A 17,314-nucleotide genomic window follows, 5' to 3' on the forward strand; every position below is an offset into this window, starting at 1 on the left:
GTGCCTCGGGGCAGAGTGGGGAACAGAACGGAGCTCCTGGGAATGGAATGTGGATAAGGCCACAAAGACAGAGCGGCTGTCCCTCACTGCGTGCCCTGGTCTTTGGAATCCGGGCTGGGGCTGCATGGAGGACGGCCCAGGCTGGCCCCGGGGAATTCGTCCTACTTCCCGTGGGCCCGGCCTCCTCCGCTCCTTGATCTGATTGCAGGCCATCCACCTGCCCGGGGGCCTGGAGTCTGGCACGGGGTCCCAGGGTCCTCATGCCAACGTCATCTCCCAGGTAGAGGACTGAGGCCAGGGGAGTCCAGACGGCAAGGTCCCTCTGGGGTGGGACCGGGGCTGTGTTTCGGGTTGGATTCTCGTCTCTATGACCACCAGTCACTGCCTTATTTCTCTGTTTGGGTCTCTTCCCTGGACTTCCTTAACTCCACCTCTTGCCCTCTCTTCCTCTGTCCCCAATAACTCCTGTGCACCCCGGAGCTTCTGGGCCCGCGGGGGTAGCCGTGCTGGTGCACGCTGGCGCTGGACGCAGGCACAGCCCTGCAGCTCCGGGCCTGTCCACCTGCCGTGGATGGTTTGCTGCTGGACCTGAGCCCAGGCATGAGCAGCCCGCAAGCCGCAGCCAAGCTTGTTTACCCTGCACCCCCTCCGCTCTCACAAATACCTTCAGGGACGGGTGTGATCGCCTCCCTCGGGCGAAGGAGGAAGCAGAGTTAAATAACCACCTGGGACCAGGCATCTGGAACCCTGTGGGGCCTGGGTGTTTGCAAACTTGTTTTTAGGGGTGCAGTTCTCATTTCAAGCAATGGCTTAGAAACCCTTATGTCAGTGGGAAGGAAGAAAGTGTTTTCTGGGGCCACTCACACCTCCTATCTGTGGTGCCCAGCAGGATGTGGCGGGGCTCCTGGGCCCAATGAGTACTCATGCGCAGCCCCACGCTGCCTGTAGCAACTGGGAAGGGACACCCACCCACTCACAGGTGTCAGCTGAACACCTGCACGCTTTAGGCCATGCCCTGTTCGGACACAGGACACTGGGGTCAGGAAGGCTTCCTGGAGGAGGTGAGGTCTGAGCTAAGTCTCGACACATGTGAAGGAGTGACTGACACTTAGTGAGTGCCAGAAGCAGATGTTTCCACCCTGCCACAACCCTGTGACACGGTGGGACTATCCCCGTTCCCGGGTGAGGCAGCAAAGGCCAGAGAGAGCAGGAGGCGTGTCCTCGGCCACTCTGTGTTTGGGGCAAAGCAGGCCTAGAGCCCAGTGCTCCCCCAAACACCTGAGGCTGGACCCCACTGACAGCTGGGGCTGACTTGGGCAGTGACTGAGGGTTTGGGTCCCAGAGGAATACCACGCACACAAGCTGCCAGGACCCTGAGGCCACGGAGCTCATTCTTCCCCCAAGTAACAGAAGAAGAAAATGCCCTGAGTACACTCAGAACCTAAAAGAGCCAGGCCTTCCCCTAATGCATCCTTTAAAAGCCCGTTCTTAGCGGGATAAAGGCACTCTGCAGCAGGGCTGAGCCTGCCCTCTGCCGAAAGCCCCAGCAGCCAACCTGTTGCATTCCTCCTTAACCAGCTGTCAGTGAAAAATGAAGAAAGCATTTTTAGCCGGTGCAAAAATGGCCTCTTAATGCCTGAGGTATTCTCGGGCCACGACAAAGCCTTCCTCGCCCAGCCCCGGATTCGGGCTTCGATCTGCGGGCTACTGGCTGCGGTCAGGGGCTGCGCCGAGAAGGGGGTCCTTCGGGTACTAGCTTGGGATGAGGGGACTCGCGGGGGCGCCCTGGACGAGGCGGGCATGGGCCAGGTCCTGTCAGCCCCCCACTGCTGGGGGCCACCCCGTCCCCAGGCCGCTGGGCCGCTGGGCCCTCAGCCCTCCCGGCCACCCTCCCTCCTCACTGCTCCTTTCCAACTCTCTCTCCAAGGACAGGAGAATAAAATCTGTCTATCCTGAGGGTCAGCTTTGCCCACATTTCTGTGCAAACCTCCCCAAAGCCAAGAGGAGCTGGACAGCGTGGAGCTTGAGTGGCTTTTTAGACCCACCTTCCGATTTTGCGTAGGCCCCCCTGGTGCTTGGCCAGTGGGCACGCGGATGGGGGTTTAGTGGCTTTTTACAAGTCAGCCCCTCCCGCCACACACCCGTTTCGTGAGCTGGAGGGTGCAAGGGGAGCATCGTGACAGCACGTCAGCCACGTGGAGCGTGAGCTCTGTGCGGCCGGGCCCCGGTTCCCCATCCGGCGTGGACATACAGTAAGCATCAAGTATGTACCCAAGGCCACGCTGGAGGGACAGCAGCGCCCCAGCTCACACAGGCTCCGTGGGTCACAGCCTCCTGAGGCACTGACTCCCCCCCCGCCCCCCCCCGGCAAGAAAGGGCCACCAGACTGGGACAGCGCGGTGCATCCGCAAGGGTCCTCTTCGGTCACGCAGCTCACGTTTCCTGTTTTTAATGGCATCCGTCACGCCTGGCCCCGGGCGCGTGAGGTGAGGTTCATAAAATTTGCCTGTGTTCGCAGACGTTCCTTATAAATAATACCAATAATTAAGATAAGAACAGCCCTGAAACTACTAGTCAGTGAGCTCTACCGGCCCCAAAATGAGCTGAAACAAAGATGGACTTGCTAATTGGTCTCCCCGGTGGAGTGGGGAGGTTTGTTTTTCGTCTTTGCATAATTACTGGGAAGCCCCTAATTTTACTCCAACAGCAGGAACACAAAAGAACAGATCAGCGTCAGTGTTACCGGGGGTGTTAGCCTGGGGCCTCCGAGATCTGCACCGGTCTCTCCTTCTGAACTGCGACGTGACCGTCCCCGCATTCCTGCTCCAGAGATCCTGGACATAAACTACCGCGTACAGATTTCACGCGGGTAGGAACCCCAGCTCCTGGGCAGGCTGCTCCCCTGAGCTGCCCCCGTGGCCCTTCGAGCAGGCGCTCTCCCTTCCGTTCTGATGAAACCGTGGCGGTCTGCGAGGATCCCGCGTGGGCCGCACGCACGTGGCTCCCTGGTGCCCGTGGGCGGTTGGCAGTGGGCGTGGGGGGCACCAGGACGGATCGGGTAACTGGCCCCCAGGGCTTCCTGCGCACCTACTGTGTGCTAGGTGAGGGGCGAGCGGTCTCTGCTTCTTAGGAGGCTCACGGTCCCCCGAGCGGGACAGGGGAGCACACAGGCGCTGTGGGTGCAGAGCCCGGTCGCCGCTGCCTGGGCAAATCGTCGTGTGCTGCGGGAGGAGGTGGCACGGGTGGCTCGGCCCTGGCCATGTTCCCTTGTCAGCGTGCTGGTGTTTTGAACATCTTGGTCATATCAATTTGAAGGGGGCGGGGGCGGTCTTAACTCATCCGGTGTGGCCTTGAAGCTTTGAGACAACCACTCCTACACGCGTCTCCACACACGTCTTGCTCAGGGGCCCACCTTCAATGTTGGCTCAGGGCAGCAACTCTCAACGGCACCCTCCGAAAGTTCTGGGGTTTGGAATGATGTCACGCTCTTCATGGCCCCGGCGACCTGCCACCACGGGTGCCAAATGCACACTGGGCTTTTCTCTCCAGTGACTGCTCACGCGCACCAGCTCTCCCTCCGCGCCCCCCCTGCTTCCCGCTGACTGCGTATACCTGGAGGCCTGGTCAGCACTGTCGCCTCGTCACCTAACCTGCCCTGGAGCCCAAGAAACACACGCAGGCGTCCTGTGGCCCCGGAACGGCTCCAGGAGGCCGAGTGGTTGAGAGGCACACGTCCTGCACACTCTGGTTGCTCCCAGCCCAGAGAGGGAGGCAGGCACCCAACCGGACCCTTCCGGGACCAAGTGGAATGTGCTGGGCAGGCAGAGGAAAGGCAGCCCAGCTGGCTTCCCAGAGCAGTCAAGGGAGGCTTTTTGGAAGAGCTAACACAAGTGTTGGGTCTCGACAGCTGAGTAGGAGCGAGCCAGGCAAAGAGGGAGTCCTGGCCCAGGGGCGGCACGGAGAGGCAGCGGGTGGGAAGGCACCCACACAGTTTGGTGCTACCGGAGCATGGAGGATGCACAGCGGGGGTCACAGGGCCGGGCCTCTGTGGACTTCTGTGGCCCACAGGGAGCCACTGGAGGTCCGTGATTCTCCTTGGGAGGCGAGCACTGCCCGCAGTGCTTCTAGATTGCTCCGCAGCCTCTCGCAGCCCGAGGTGGTGGTGGTCCCCACTTCACAGATGAGAAGACTGAGGCCAGGGGAACTAAGCTGTTTGCCAGGGCCTCTCAGCTGGGGAGCATTTGAGGATGGAAGCTGGACCTGGGCCCCCTGTCTCCAGAGCCTCCCCTCCCCATGGCCTTCCTGGTGCAGCCCTGTTCTGCTCTGGTCTACACCAGCTGGCATCCATACCACCGGCGTCTGTCGGGTGCAGTCAGAGGGGATAGAAGCATCTCCCCTCAAGCCACCACAGTGCTCCCGGCCATGGGGTCTTGGGCCTCGGGCCAGCCCTCTGTGCATAAAAGCCCCTCCAAGCCCACATGGTCAAACGGTGAGGCTTAAACGCCACCGCGCTGAGGGAGGGACCTTGGTCCTGGAACAGCCTTCTCTTACTCTTCCCCAACCAGTGCTGACTCATTCTAGTTTACACAGGAGGCCGCGGCGGGGGGCTGCAGCTCAGGACCCCCGGGCCTGCCTCTTCCCCATCTGCCCGCAGGGGTCCGGTCGGGGAAGGGGGGTCCAGGGCTGCAGTGGGGGGCTGCTCAGTGTGGGCCAGCTGCACCCCTTATGGGCACCAGCAACTTAGGGGGACTGTAGGCTGGGCAGGGCTCTGGCTGGAAACATGCTTTAATCGTGACCTACAAATCGGAAGGGAAATTCAGATCCCACTCTATTTGTGACTTTGTTTCTGGGAAAGCCCTCTGGGGTGTGTGTGTGTGTGTGTGTGTGTGTGTGTGTGTGAGTTCACGGATGAGCGTATGCGGGTGTGTGTATTAGGCGTGGCTGTGGCCAAGTGTCTAGGGCTGTAGGAGGAAGAGATGGGCGTGTGTACGCACACAGGCTTTGATTTCTGAGGTGTGTGATACCTGCTGGCTTGGAGAAGGGTGATCCTGTGATATCGAGGCTCAGCTTTGTGTCCCTAGTGCAAAGCCACCTTGGGCCCGGGGCCAGGATCTGGAGGTTTTGCTCACGGTTTTGCTGGGGAGCGGGGAAGTCACCCGGTGCCCCTGTGTGCGTTCACTCATCCCCGTGCACAGAGCCCTTTACAAGCTCGACACTAGTGAGCAGCCCCTTCACCTGTGAACGCTCCTCATGCTGCCTTACGGGCCGGCATCGCTGTTTCTGTAAGAAAAAAACGAAGGGCCGGCCCTGGGTCCTGCAGCCAGCGAGTCTGAGCTGCAGCTAGAAGGCTGGTCTGCAACGTGCCCTCTCTGTTCTCGGTCTGCCCTGAGCTCCCTAGCCTCATGGGCCGCTCTGAGGGCCCCTGGGTCCCCCGAGAAACCGAGCTGCTCCTGGTCTTGCTCCTGGCCCCGTGGCAGCTGGTCCTGCACTCAGTGACGTCGGAATGAAGGGTCACGTGATTGTCCCGCTCACCTTAGAGATGGTTCCCGATATTAGGTGTAGAAGGGATATGCCCTAATTATAGACGCCCATTAATGCAATTAGATGAAATGATGATACGAAAGCTCCTAGCAGTGCCTGGCCCACATGAGTGTGCAGAAAGGCAGTCCTGGTGGGACCTGAGGCTTCTGCGTGGACAGGGGTTGACAGTCCCCACTCGCCCTGCTGTCTAAAGCATGTGTGTGCCGACCAGGGCACGCGCTCCCTCGTACAGTACTCCTCTTAAAGCGAACTAAAAACATTTTCACTTTGAAATAGCGTTCTAAATTTCATCTGTGAGTATCAGGATTATTACTCTATTGCAAGTTTACCATTTGAAAACCATCAGTGGTTGGGTGGCCGTTTTGGGACAAAACATGATTGAGTTTCTGTGGCCGCAGCTCGAGCACTGACTCGGGGTAAGACATTCTGGGCTTGATTTTTGCTTCCCTATTTCTAGCTGTGTGACCTCAGGCAGTTCGCCTAACCTCTCTGAGCCTTATTTCTCAGCAAAATTGCCATAATACTTGCCGCGCTGGGTTGATAACCGCCTGCTGGGAGGACCGGAGGGGATGTGCGTATTTGAACACGGCTGGGTGGGTTGTTAGGAGATAAATGAGCCCTGCTGAGGAGCCGTTTGGAGCTGGAGCGGGTGAAAGCTTGGTGCCCCCGAGGGAGCGACAGGTCAGGATGAGGCAGCGCCGAGAGGGTTCACCCCAAAGCAACTCCAGCTGCTGGGAGCCGTCCCTGTGGCCTGGGCGGGCGAGACAGGCCCAGCCAGAAGCAGGATGGTGGAGGCCGTGCCTTCCAAGTTCTGCCATCCTTGAATTATCTCGCTCGTTCAACGAGAACATCCCGGGTTCCTACTTAGGCCAAGCCCCAGGCTGCGTGCTGGGCAGCAAACTTAACAACCAAGCCACCGAGCTTGCTTTTGTGAAGCCGCTTCCTAGATTCCCAAGTATCCTGCCATCGGAGCTCCTGTAGGCCCAGTACCTGCTAATGTCTCAGAGGGAGAGAGGAGCGGGGTGTGGCAGAGCGGCCGCATCCGGCTGAATATGTTGTGCACTGCAAAACCCAAGGGGGGTAGCTTTTGCAGCCTCTTCCATGTGGAGTGCACAACATACTGGCTCGTACATGGCAGCCCTGGTACAAGAGCTCGTGAGCGAAGATCCCTAGCTCACAGCACCTCTACCCCCCCCCCCCCCCGGGGAGCCCTCTTTCAGAGCAAAGCACTTGCCTGCCCAACCATCTGGCTTCAGGTCACTGTCGGCTGTCCCAGCCAGCAGGGCGCAGATCACCTCTTTAAAGTCATTACCCCCTAAGGGGTTAAACGTGTGCTTCTGACCCCGTCCCGCAGCCTGATTCGGGAAGCTGGGCCCAGGATCAGTACACATTACTTGACATTCAGAAATTCCACCTAAAAACAACAGTGCGGCTGTCCCTGCCGGGTGACGAGTGATTGGCCCAGTCCCGGCATTCATGGCAAATCCCAGGGATTAGGCGCCCTCTCCTCTCCTGGAGGCACAGCCCGCCCGTCACCCCGGGCCACACCCTGGCCAGCAGCCAGCATGTTTCCCAGGTGACGGCCAGCTGCCTCAGGCCGGGATGGGCTGTGGCCCAACTTCACCCTGAGGCTGGCCGCTTCACGGAGGGTAGGTGGGACGTGGGGGGTGGGGGAGAGTCTCTTGAAGGTGACAGGATGGAGATGGGAGGCACAAGCACTTCTTGTGCCCCCTGTGCCAGAATCCCATGGAGCAGAGATGGGGTGGCGGGCGTGGGGCCCGCTGCTGCCCTGACCTTGTAACTGTGCTCGAATGGCAGCTTTATGCCCCCAAAGCCTATGACTCTTGACCGTTAATTTCACCGACACAGACTCTCAAAGGTCACCCCATCACACAGCTGACGATGGCCCCGGGCAACCCCCCAGGCTCGCGCTGGACCCTCCGCGGGCTCGGTGGGGCTCAGGGCTGTGGAGTTCACCTGAGTGAGCACGGGGGGAACCCTGCTCCTGCCCAGACTGCCCTAACGACCCAAGCTGGGCTTTCAAGGCTGACCCTGGGTGCGGGGCCGAGGCTCTCATAGCCGGCTGGGCTGAGGCGATGGTGGACCCCATGCGGGTCTAGCGGAAGGTGTGAGAGGGAGACCGCTTCGGGGTGTCGTTGGAAGGGAGGGACGTTTTGCTATGAGTTGAATGTAGGGTGGGTAACCCCACAGATTTTGGCCTGAAAGAGAGAAGACTGGCATTGCCATCTGCTGAGACGGGAAGGCCGAGACATGGCAGCTTTGGGGAGGCCGGAAGGTCAGTTTGGACATGAGGTTCAAGACACCATGGCCCCCTGGAGGTGTGTAGTGGAACAGATGAACCTGGGACACGTGACCCCATGAGCTCGCCGAGGGAGCGAGTGTAGGCACAAAGAGAAGAGGCCAAGACGGGGCGCCACAGCCCTCTTGCTCAAGGTCGGGGCGAGCAGGCCAGCCTGGAGCCATGATGTCCTGGAAGAGGGGAGGGCGTTTCCCGGAGGAGGGCACGCCCACTGGATTCAGTGTCGCCCAGGCCACTGGTGACCTTGGCAAGGCCCTCCCAGTGGACAGGGTGGAGGGGAGACCCTCGGAGCAGGATTGCCGGAGGCTCCTTCTGGAACAGGAGCAGAGAAATACTCGTCCCTGTGGCAGGGCCGAGGTGCTCACGGCCTCGCGAGTTCTTGCTGGACTTGCTCTTCCAACAATTATGACTTCCTGGAGACGAGGACCTACGAGCTCGTCTGTGCAACGCCCCCCTCCCTCACCCTGTTCGTTTGTCTTTCTCGCACACACGCGTGTCCACACACCCACCACACACACTAGGAGGTCACCTAGGCCCGGCACCCGGCAGGCTGCAGGGCCACCCGCACCTGCTGACTTCCAGAGTCACCACGGGGCTAAAGCGAGGCCGACGCAGACTCTTAGCGTCCCCCGAGGCTCCCCCAGGGATCGTCTCTGTCCAGCCAGAATGATGGGTGAGGCTCCTACTGCTGCTATCAGGCACCTTTGGAAAAGCCTTTGATATCACCGGGCACATTCATAAATTGTTCTTTATTCCAAGACAAATACCAAAGTGTTTCAGCCAAATAGCAGTAGAGGCAAGTCATCCCAGCTCAGGAAAGAAGAGTCGGATGATGATGCGAATCTTCCAGCCACCTCACCTCACAACTATGACCGTGCAAAGGACCCGGACGCCCACCGCCACCCATGATCGGGAAGAGCGTTTCCTGCAGCCTCGAGGTCGGGTGTTTCTGAACGGACTCTGCCAGGGACGTCCGCTCCGTGGCCGAAACTGGGGACCCCAAGTAGCGTCCAAGTGATCACCGTTGTCGGACGAAGAGCTAAGCCCCCGGGGCCCCTGCTGTGTGCCCCGCACTCTCCTGGCACATTAGAGATGCTCCTGACGACCCTGCAGGTGATTCTCCCCGCCCACGGAGGGGGAAACTGAGGCCCGGGGCGGGGCTGGGCTCGGGGAGCTGAGTCAGGAGTGCACACAGGGTGTGGGGGCTCCATGTCGGGTTCCTGGGCCATGACCTTCCAGGGCGGCCTTGGGCAGGGCGAAGTCCTACTCTTTGGGGTCCAGCCCAGTCCTGAACTCCTCTGCATCTGTATTTCTGAGCACACCCCCCAGACTGTTCTTGCCAGGCCGGCTTGTCCTTCAAAGTTCAGCCGAGACTAACTCCTTGGTGAAGCTTCCATGGGCTGTCAGCGCCCGGTCTGGGGTGAGCACTTCTCCCGAGCACCACCAAAGCCTCTTTCCTCGCTTTCCCAGCCTCTGCGCCCCGCCGTCTATGTCTGACTTCCCCCGGGGGCCGAGAGCTCCGTGAGGACCGGCAGCAGCGCTGGGCAGTGTTTGTAACGGCTGCATCCGCACAGTGCGTGCCCAGGGCACGGGCTCCGTGCTTGCCGAAGGAAAGAGAAGAGAGGGCGCCGCGCGCAGCCCGCAGTGGGGATCCAGGGTGCCCACTCTGCACTCGACAGCTGCACACGGGGCCGATGTCTTAATTCCCGAGGCCTTGATTGCCTCCGAAGAAGGAGGTCGTGTAGTGGAGGTCAGGCCTTGTCTCTCTCCGGTATTCCTGGGTCTCTAATTCTAAGTCCAGTTGGCAAGACTGGTGCACACCTGCCTTTCCGCGTCCTTTGTGCATCCTGGGGGGACTGCGAGGGGTTCGGTGTGGCGGGGGCAGAGTGCTGAGAACGCGGGGGACCCGAGCCAGGTGAGCTCCACCTGCTGAGCCGGGGGCTGGGGTGGGGGAGAGGCGATTTTCGGCAGAGCCACAGCACAACCCCAGGGTCCGACCTGCATTCTAGAAGGCTGCCTGTGGCCGCAGCGGGGCGAGTGCATTGCTGGTGAGGAGGAAGGTGTCGTAAGGTCAGGCCTGACCCGAGGCAGGGCAGGGTTGCGGCAGGAGCAGAGAGGAGGGTCTGGAAACTCTTGCAGATGGGATTCGTGTGCCTCCGTGGTGACGGAGCCGGAGGGATGGAAGCCAGGGGGCCCGTCGAGGATGGGTCTGAGTTCTCTGGAGACGGGAGAAGAGTGGCAGATTTGGGGAAAGGGGGCATCTGAGATCTAAGCGGCTGGTGAGCTTGGGTCTGGAGTGGAAGGACCCCAGCGGGCAGGGGGTAGGGGCAGGAAATGATTTCTCATCCCTTCCGTCGTGGGCACATTTTTGGCCAACTCCGTTAAAGTCGGTGTGTTAGACGTCGAATCCCTTCCAGAAAAGCGTCTGGCCTCCTCTTCCTCTGGTGAGCCATGCAGCTCGGTGGAAGGGGCCGCGGCCCAAGGCTGGCTCTCTGATGCTCTGGACTCACTCACTTCCCAGCACTGAGCCGGTTTCCTCCTCCAGGAGCACAGACAATGAGGTTGACGTGAGGAAGGCCAGAAGGTGGGTGGGAGTGGGCTTCCCAAGGACAAAGCGCTGTAGAAACGTCAGCTTCCACATCAGGGGGGAAGGCCGAAAGGTCTAGCGCAGAGAGTTGTCGCTTTCCACACTTCTCCAGAGGGGAAGGTGGCCTCCGGGGGCTGCCTCCCGTGCGGTTGCCTGCAGCTGCCCCGTCCAAGCTGCTTCAGCTCCCGGGAGGCCCGTGCGGGGAGCACATTTATGATAATCGAGAAACATGGATGGTGAGTTCTGCGGAGACATGTTGAGTGCCATTTGGTATTTTAAATATGCAGCCCAGACACCTGTCCCCCTTCCTTCCAAGCACCTGCCCGGGTGTTTCTCAGGGCAAGAAGAGAAGATGGGGTGTCGGGAGCTCAGTTCCTCCACTGCAGTTTACAGATGCAATTGCTTCGTGGTTCCTTTCTACCGTGCTTGCCCTAGAAGTATGACTCAGCCAAGGGCAGCACATTCTGGAAGTTTCCTCCATGTCATGTGGAACTGTGGGGGGGGGGGACGCAGGGGGATGGGAAGAGCTGGGCTTTGGGATCGGTCCCAGCTGGATGGCAGCCAGAGCTGTGCGCTGTGTGACCTGGGGCGCCTGGTCCTCCAAGCCCATTCTACTCCCCCTGGGAAGGGAGGGGACAGTCTGTTCCCGACAGCACTGTGGTGAGGACCGAAGAAGCCATGGGCACGTGGGAGCTACCCATTTCCCTTCCCCTCTGCCTGCTGCGAGTCCCTCTCCCAGCCCATCCATGCTCTAGTTTTGGTGGTGGTGGTGGTGTTTTAAGTAATCTCTAGGCGGACATGGGGCTCAAACTCACGACCCTGAGATCAGGATCACACGCTCCTGGCTGAGGCAGCCAGGAGCCGCATGTAGTGTTTTGCTTTGTATGTACCCACAGTGTAGTCTTCGTTTTCTTGAGTTCTCCTCTTCGCCGTTGGTCTGTGCTCTCAATCCTTGTCTGCAGGGATCATTATTTGTAGCAAGGAAACTTCACGGAGACGTGGGTGACGATGGGCCCCTTCCCGCTTGCCGGTCATGTCTGTGTTTGGCGTGACCACGTGGGTCTCCTCCGACCTCCCAGTTCTTGGTCCCAGCACCTCGTCCTCACGGGCCAGCACCCCACCTTCCTCCCTGCTCGCGGCTCTGCGGTGGCTGCCAGCAACGCCAGACAGTGAGGCCTGGCTCTTCCTCGGCCCCTTTCCCTGACCGGACGATGCCAGAAAACTCGATGACCTTCGACCACTGTGCATTCTTTCTCCCCATGCTTTCCTTTCCGGGTGATAATTTTCCACTTTATAAACTGTGCTTACTGCTTTCATGTTCCCTTTGTTCACTCATTCGTTCAGCAAACGTGGGCTGAGCGCCCCTGTGTGTCAGGCACAACGTAGGACGAAGGACCTGCTCTGTGCCACACTCCAGAGACACAAGAGTGGCCAAGAAAGACAGTGCCGTTGGCCTCCGGACTTACACAGCCGTGGGGAGACTGATGACCCCCATGAGAGCAAATAGCTCTATAACCAGGAATGATAGCTTCTCACTCCTTGTATTACGTCGGCGTGTGACTGGCTTGCCTCTGTCTTTCTAAGCCGGATCTCTCTTAAAATCACGGTTAATTTCCACTGACATGAGATCATCACGAAGTCTCTTGATGCATCACCTGGTTTGTTAAAATCCTCCCTGACAACCCCGTTCATGCCGTTATACTTTGTCAGTTAGAATCACAGGACTTCTGGGTTGAAGGCTGACCTTGAGAACGCATGGTGACTTGCACAAGGTCACACCTCTGGTCCGTGTGGAGCCAGCACCGGAACCCGAGGCTGTGATCACGGGTCTCTTTACAGATCAGCGTCTCGTGTCAGAGATGAGACCTGTGCAGAGAGCCACAGCTGCTTTCCATCATTTCCAGCAGCGGATGGGCATTCGAGTGCCACGCCAAGCAGCAGACGCTGGGGGGTGGCTTCGAGGGCCAGGAGGGCCGACCACAGACCCCACGGGATGACCAAGGTCCCCGTTGGACCTGTGTGCTTCATGTCGGGCTCCCGGATCCCAGCACATCAGCTGCAATTTACAAAGCAGAGACGAGACGTGAAGGTGAAGTGCCCGAGGGGCCTACATTTTTCAAAGGGAAAAAAAAGGCTTAATTATATCTTTAAGAGGCACAGACACGCCGAGGAATACCAGCAGCGTCTAAGACCCGAAGCAGAAATGCCAAGGATGAGGATTTGGAAGATTAACACAGTTGAACTCGGCACCGTGGTCTTTTTTTTTTTTTTTTTTTTTTCTGGGGCTCTGGAAAGCTGGGGAGGTAGACACGCTGGCGGGTCAGATGGACATGCCAGGCATGACGGAAATGCACCCCTCCCTTCGGCCTGCATTTTGCTGCTAGACTGGTCATTAACTACTGTCCTTCAGAGCCTTCCGTGGCTCCTCTTTCCTTCAGGACAGAGTTTTGTCTTCCTTCCTAGATTGTGGGGGGCCTCACGGACTGCTGTCCCTTCTTTCCTCTTGCCTTCTTTCTCCTTCTGTCTTTATTCCACTCAGTCATCACAATGGAGCTCCCTCTGTGTCCTGCCCCAGGCCCTGTGCTGGGGACAGTGGGATACACAAGTTGCAGGTGCTGCCCCTGGAGGGGGACCCGACTGTAGCCTCCCTACCATGGGCAGCTGTGGTGTTACAGCCAAGGGGGGACACGGTATCAGGTACCCCAGGGCTGGAGAGGCTTTATGAAAGAGGACCTAAGAGGTCCAGCTGGTCCCCAGTGCCTGGCACATAGCAGATGCCAATATCACATCTGCAGAATCAAGTCAAGGGGGGGAATTGGGCCCCCAAGGAGGCTTTCTGATCTCTGTGGTGCCACAATGGGCAGCAGGTGTCTCTCTTCCTCCCTTGTTTCCCTGCAGAAGGAAGGTTGACGGTGGTTCTGAACGAACGCTGGTCTAGAGTCAGTGGTGGGGAGGAAGCCAGGAGACTGCAGACCCAGACTCCTGGTTCTGTGACACTGACGAGGTGTGAGGTCCTGCGAGCAGGCTGTGACCACCTCCTCAGCCTCATTTGCCTCTCTCCCCACGATGGACACGTTCTGAGAACTGGCCCGAACCATCATACTTTGGGGGTTTGTGCAAGTCCTTCCTGCTTCCTAGGCTCATAATTATTCTTCAAAATCCAATTTAAATGTCTGTAGAATCTTTGTTAAAACACATTAGAGTGGCCTTTAATGGGTGAATGGATGAATGGATGGATGAATGGAAGGATGAATGGAAGGATGAATGGATGGATGAATGGAAGGATGAATGGAAGGATGAATGGATGGATGAATGGAAGGATGAATGGATGGATGAATGGAAGGATGAATGGAAGGATGAATGGATGGATGAATGGAAGGATGAATGGATGGATGAATGGAAGGATGAATGGATGGATGAATGGAAGGATGAATGGAAGGATGAATGGATGGATGAATGGATGGATGAATGGAAGGATGAATGGAAGGATGAATGGATGGATGAATGGAAGGATGAATGGTTGGATGGATGAATGGAAGGATGGATGGGTGGATGGATGGATGAATGGTTGGATGGATGAATGGATGGATGGATAGATGGATGGATAGGTGGGTGAGTGGATGGATGAGTGGATGGATGAATGGATGGGTGGATGGATGGATGGGTGGATGGATGGATGGGTGGATGGATGATGGATGGTGGGTGGATGGGTGGGTGGATGGATGGTTGGGTGGGTGGATGGGTGGATGGATGGATGGTTGGGTGGGTGGATGGATGGATGGATGAGTGGGTGGATGGGTAGATGGATGGTTGGGTGGGTGGATGGGTGGATGGATGGATGAGTGGGTGGATGGATGGATGGATAGGTGGGTGGGTGGATGGATGGATGGATGGATGGATGGATGAATGGGTGGATGGATGGGTAGGAAAGCTGTAAAGAAAGGAGTGATATGAGGAGATATCCTGGGTTTGGCCAAAGGGAGAACTAGGAGGTGGAACTCTAGCTTGAACTATCCTGGGAATTGAGAGAACATGTTCACCCAAACCAGAGCTCCAGGGAAGTGTGACTGGGCAGAAGAAGTAGTGGTCAGGTCCACAGAATAGGTGTGGTCTGGAAAGGGAGCCCTGGGATAGCTGGGATTATGGATAGAGGTGGGGATTCAGTGCTGACTTCAGGTGGGAGGGAAGGGGTAGAGAAGCCCCTGGTGAGGTGGGGGGGTGCAGGAAGGGGCAGGCGGGGGGCACAGCTCTGAGCCCTGCTATGTGCACTCACGATTTCTTGTTTCACACTTGCAGCACACATATTTGTTCCGCCTTAATCATTTTTCTTGTTAAATGCAAAGACGCTGCGGAAATCCCAGCTCTGAATGTGACCTGCAGCATAAGTCAGGCCCACCTCCCCCGCCCCGGCCCTTCCCGGCGCCCCTGCCACTAATGCAGCCCCTGACTTCCTTCCACACCTCTTTGTCTCAGCACTCAGCTGCGGCCCGAACAATGAGCCACTGCATGGCAGAGACCAAACCTCGAAAAGTGCCCAACATGATGGATTTAGATGCAAACACTTTCTACACATCCGGGGCTTTCCTTTCGGTACAACTTTAAAATCAGTCCAGTAAAAATACTCAACACTTGCGCTATTTTGCCGTCATGCAAGAATTCGGCCATACTTTGAAAATCAGATCACATTTAAGCTGGAATTGCAAAATGCTCTTTTGCTGTCCAGTAGTCATTTCTGAGGGAGAAAGGGAGGATGTCCTCGTGCTTGTTTTGTTTCTGATTTTGAAAGGTTGCTATTTTAATCCCTGTTTCACAGAAGAGCAGGAAAGTTAACAAACTCTTCTGGGGTCGTACTATTGTCCCCCGTCCCCACGCCGAGCTACGAGGACAGCCCAACATTTCCCCAACATTTCCCCTACATTTCCCCTACTCACTCAGCACAGTCCTTGGCAGACTTAGACAACGCCCAGAAACTTCTGTGGCTCTGAACCGTTCATGCTGTTCAAATGCGTGGATATAATTATTTTATAATATTTATATTTTACATATAAATGTGTAAGTACATTTTATATTTTTATGCGATATTCATAAACATATTTATATAACATAAATATATATACATAAAAGCTTCTGTAAATTTAAAATACATATTATATACATAATATATATAAGTAAGATTTTTAATATATTTTAATAAGTATATTTACATATTTCATATTACGCAGTTACATATTTGGCATTATAGTAATAACATAAAATTATTTGTAATATATATTACATATTAATTATATGCTATATAAATAGAATAATGATAAATAGAAATAAATACATATCCGATCGTAGCTGGCAGAAATGTACTCTCCATTCCACTGCTCCTCTGTCCCAAAATAGTTCTCAGGCTCCCCCAGCCTCTCACCTTTTCCCTGAAGACCTGGAAAGTCCTCTGAGCGTGGGTGAAGTCAGGAGGTAACCCAGGCCACAGAGTCTGGTGGGCAGCACCGTGGGCCTCAGGCCAGGGCCAGGGGAGAGGAGAAGGTGACATGGGGGGGCACGGGGGAACCCCCACCGACCCAGCCCAGGTTCTGTGCCCAGGGAGGGGCGGGCGGGAGTGGCCGGGTCATCGGGGCCGCTGACAAGCCCGCGTCTTTAGCAGCGAGCCGAAGATGTGCGTGGGCGTTCCCCCAGGACAAAGCTGCAGTGTCACCGCCGGGCAGGGGCAGAGAAAGGGTGCTGACAGCCCGCAGAATGTCTCTCCATCAGAGAGAAAGCTCTTGTTTACTTAGAATAGCCTGGAATTCCACCCCGGCTGCTGGGCATTTCACTTTTGAAACAGAAGCCCAGAGAGTGAAAGGGGGAATGGCACACCCGAATTCCCCTCCTGAGCGTGAACTTGGTGCTCCTGACCGGGAGCCAGCGCGGCTGCAGAGGCCTTCGCGAGCCTGCCGTCCCCCACCCACCGCCGAGCCTTTGGTGCGGGCATTGGCGGCCGAGGGCGCTGCCCGTGCTTGGTTGCTAGGTCTGGGGCAGGCAGGCAGCAGTCTGGGGCCGCCAACAGCGCGATTTCTCCACACGTGGGGGTGGCGCCGACCCAGGCTTGCCCTCTGCCCGCGCGCTGCAATGGTGCACCGGCCCCACAGCTGAGAAGCGCTGGTCCCCTTCCCACCCCCGCCGTCAGTGACCTCGCCTCCCTGGCTTAAAATCAGCCATGGCAATTGCACAGTCCGGCGGGAGAGCCGCCCCTCTATGGCGCGCAACCTGGGGCAGGTCCTAGAATCAGAGCAGGCAGGACGGAGAAAGGACTTCGGATGTCAACAGCTGTTGGTGGCCACCCCGCATGGGGGACCCGTCGATCTGCAGACTTTGCATGTGTTGCTTCCTCGGCAGGGGGGAGCCCCTCCTCCAAGAAGCCTTCCCTGACTCCATCAGACTCCATCGCCTCTCTTCTCCTCCTCTGCTGGACTTCTGTTCGAGCACTGCACTTAACTTAGCTCCTCCATGGACTTTGAAACCGGGATACTGTCACTTTCTCTGTATCACAGAGAACGGCTCCCAGTGTCTGTGGAGGAATGCGCGAGTGGGGACGAAGATTAAGCCATCAGTCCAGCACAGGGGGTGGCCCTGCACACCTGCAGCTCATCCCTCTGGCAGACGCTGTGCTGGGTCGTCCAGATTGGGCGGTGCAGAAACACAGGGTCACACGGAGCAATCTGAGGCCGGGAAAGGGCAGCAGTGTCTCCACAGTCCAGCCCGGGTAACGCCCACCCTGGCCCCACCCGTCTCATCACAGAGGGCAGGAGCGTTCGCTCTGAGCCCTTGGATGTCCTGCAGAGGCCACGTGGTGCCAGCAAAGCCCGGCCTGGAGACAGGGA

The 17,314-nt window shown here is 57.5% G+C and overlaps 1 protein-coding gene across 1 annotated transcript in view; it reads left to right on the forward strand.

The window, feature by feature from the left end:
* FBLN1 (fibulin 1) overlaps positions 1 to 17,314 on the forward strand; it is an 81,532-nt gene that overhangs the window by 62,617 nt on the left and 1,601 nt on the right. The window lies entirely within an intron of this gene.

This window comes from Ursus maritimus, unplaced genomic scaffold (assembly GCF_017311325.1).
Source record: "Ursus maritimus isolate PB19 unplaced genomic scaffold, ASM1731132v1 scaffold_21, whole genome shotgun sequence".
Taxonomy (NCBI): Eukaryota; Metazoa; Chordata; class Mammalia; order Carnivora; family Ursidae; genus Ursus; species Ursus maritimus.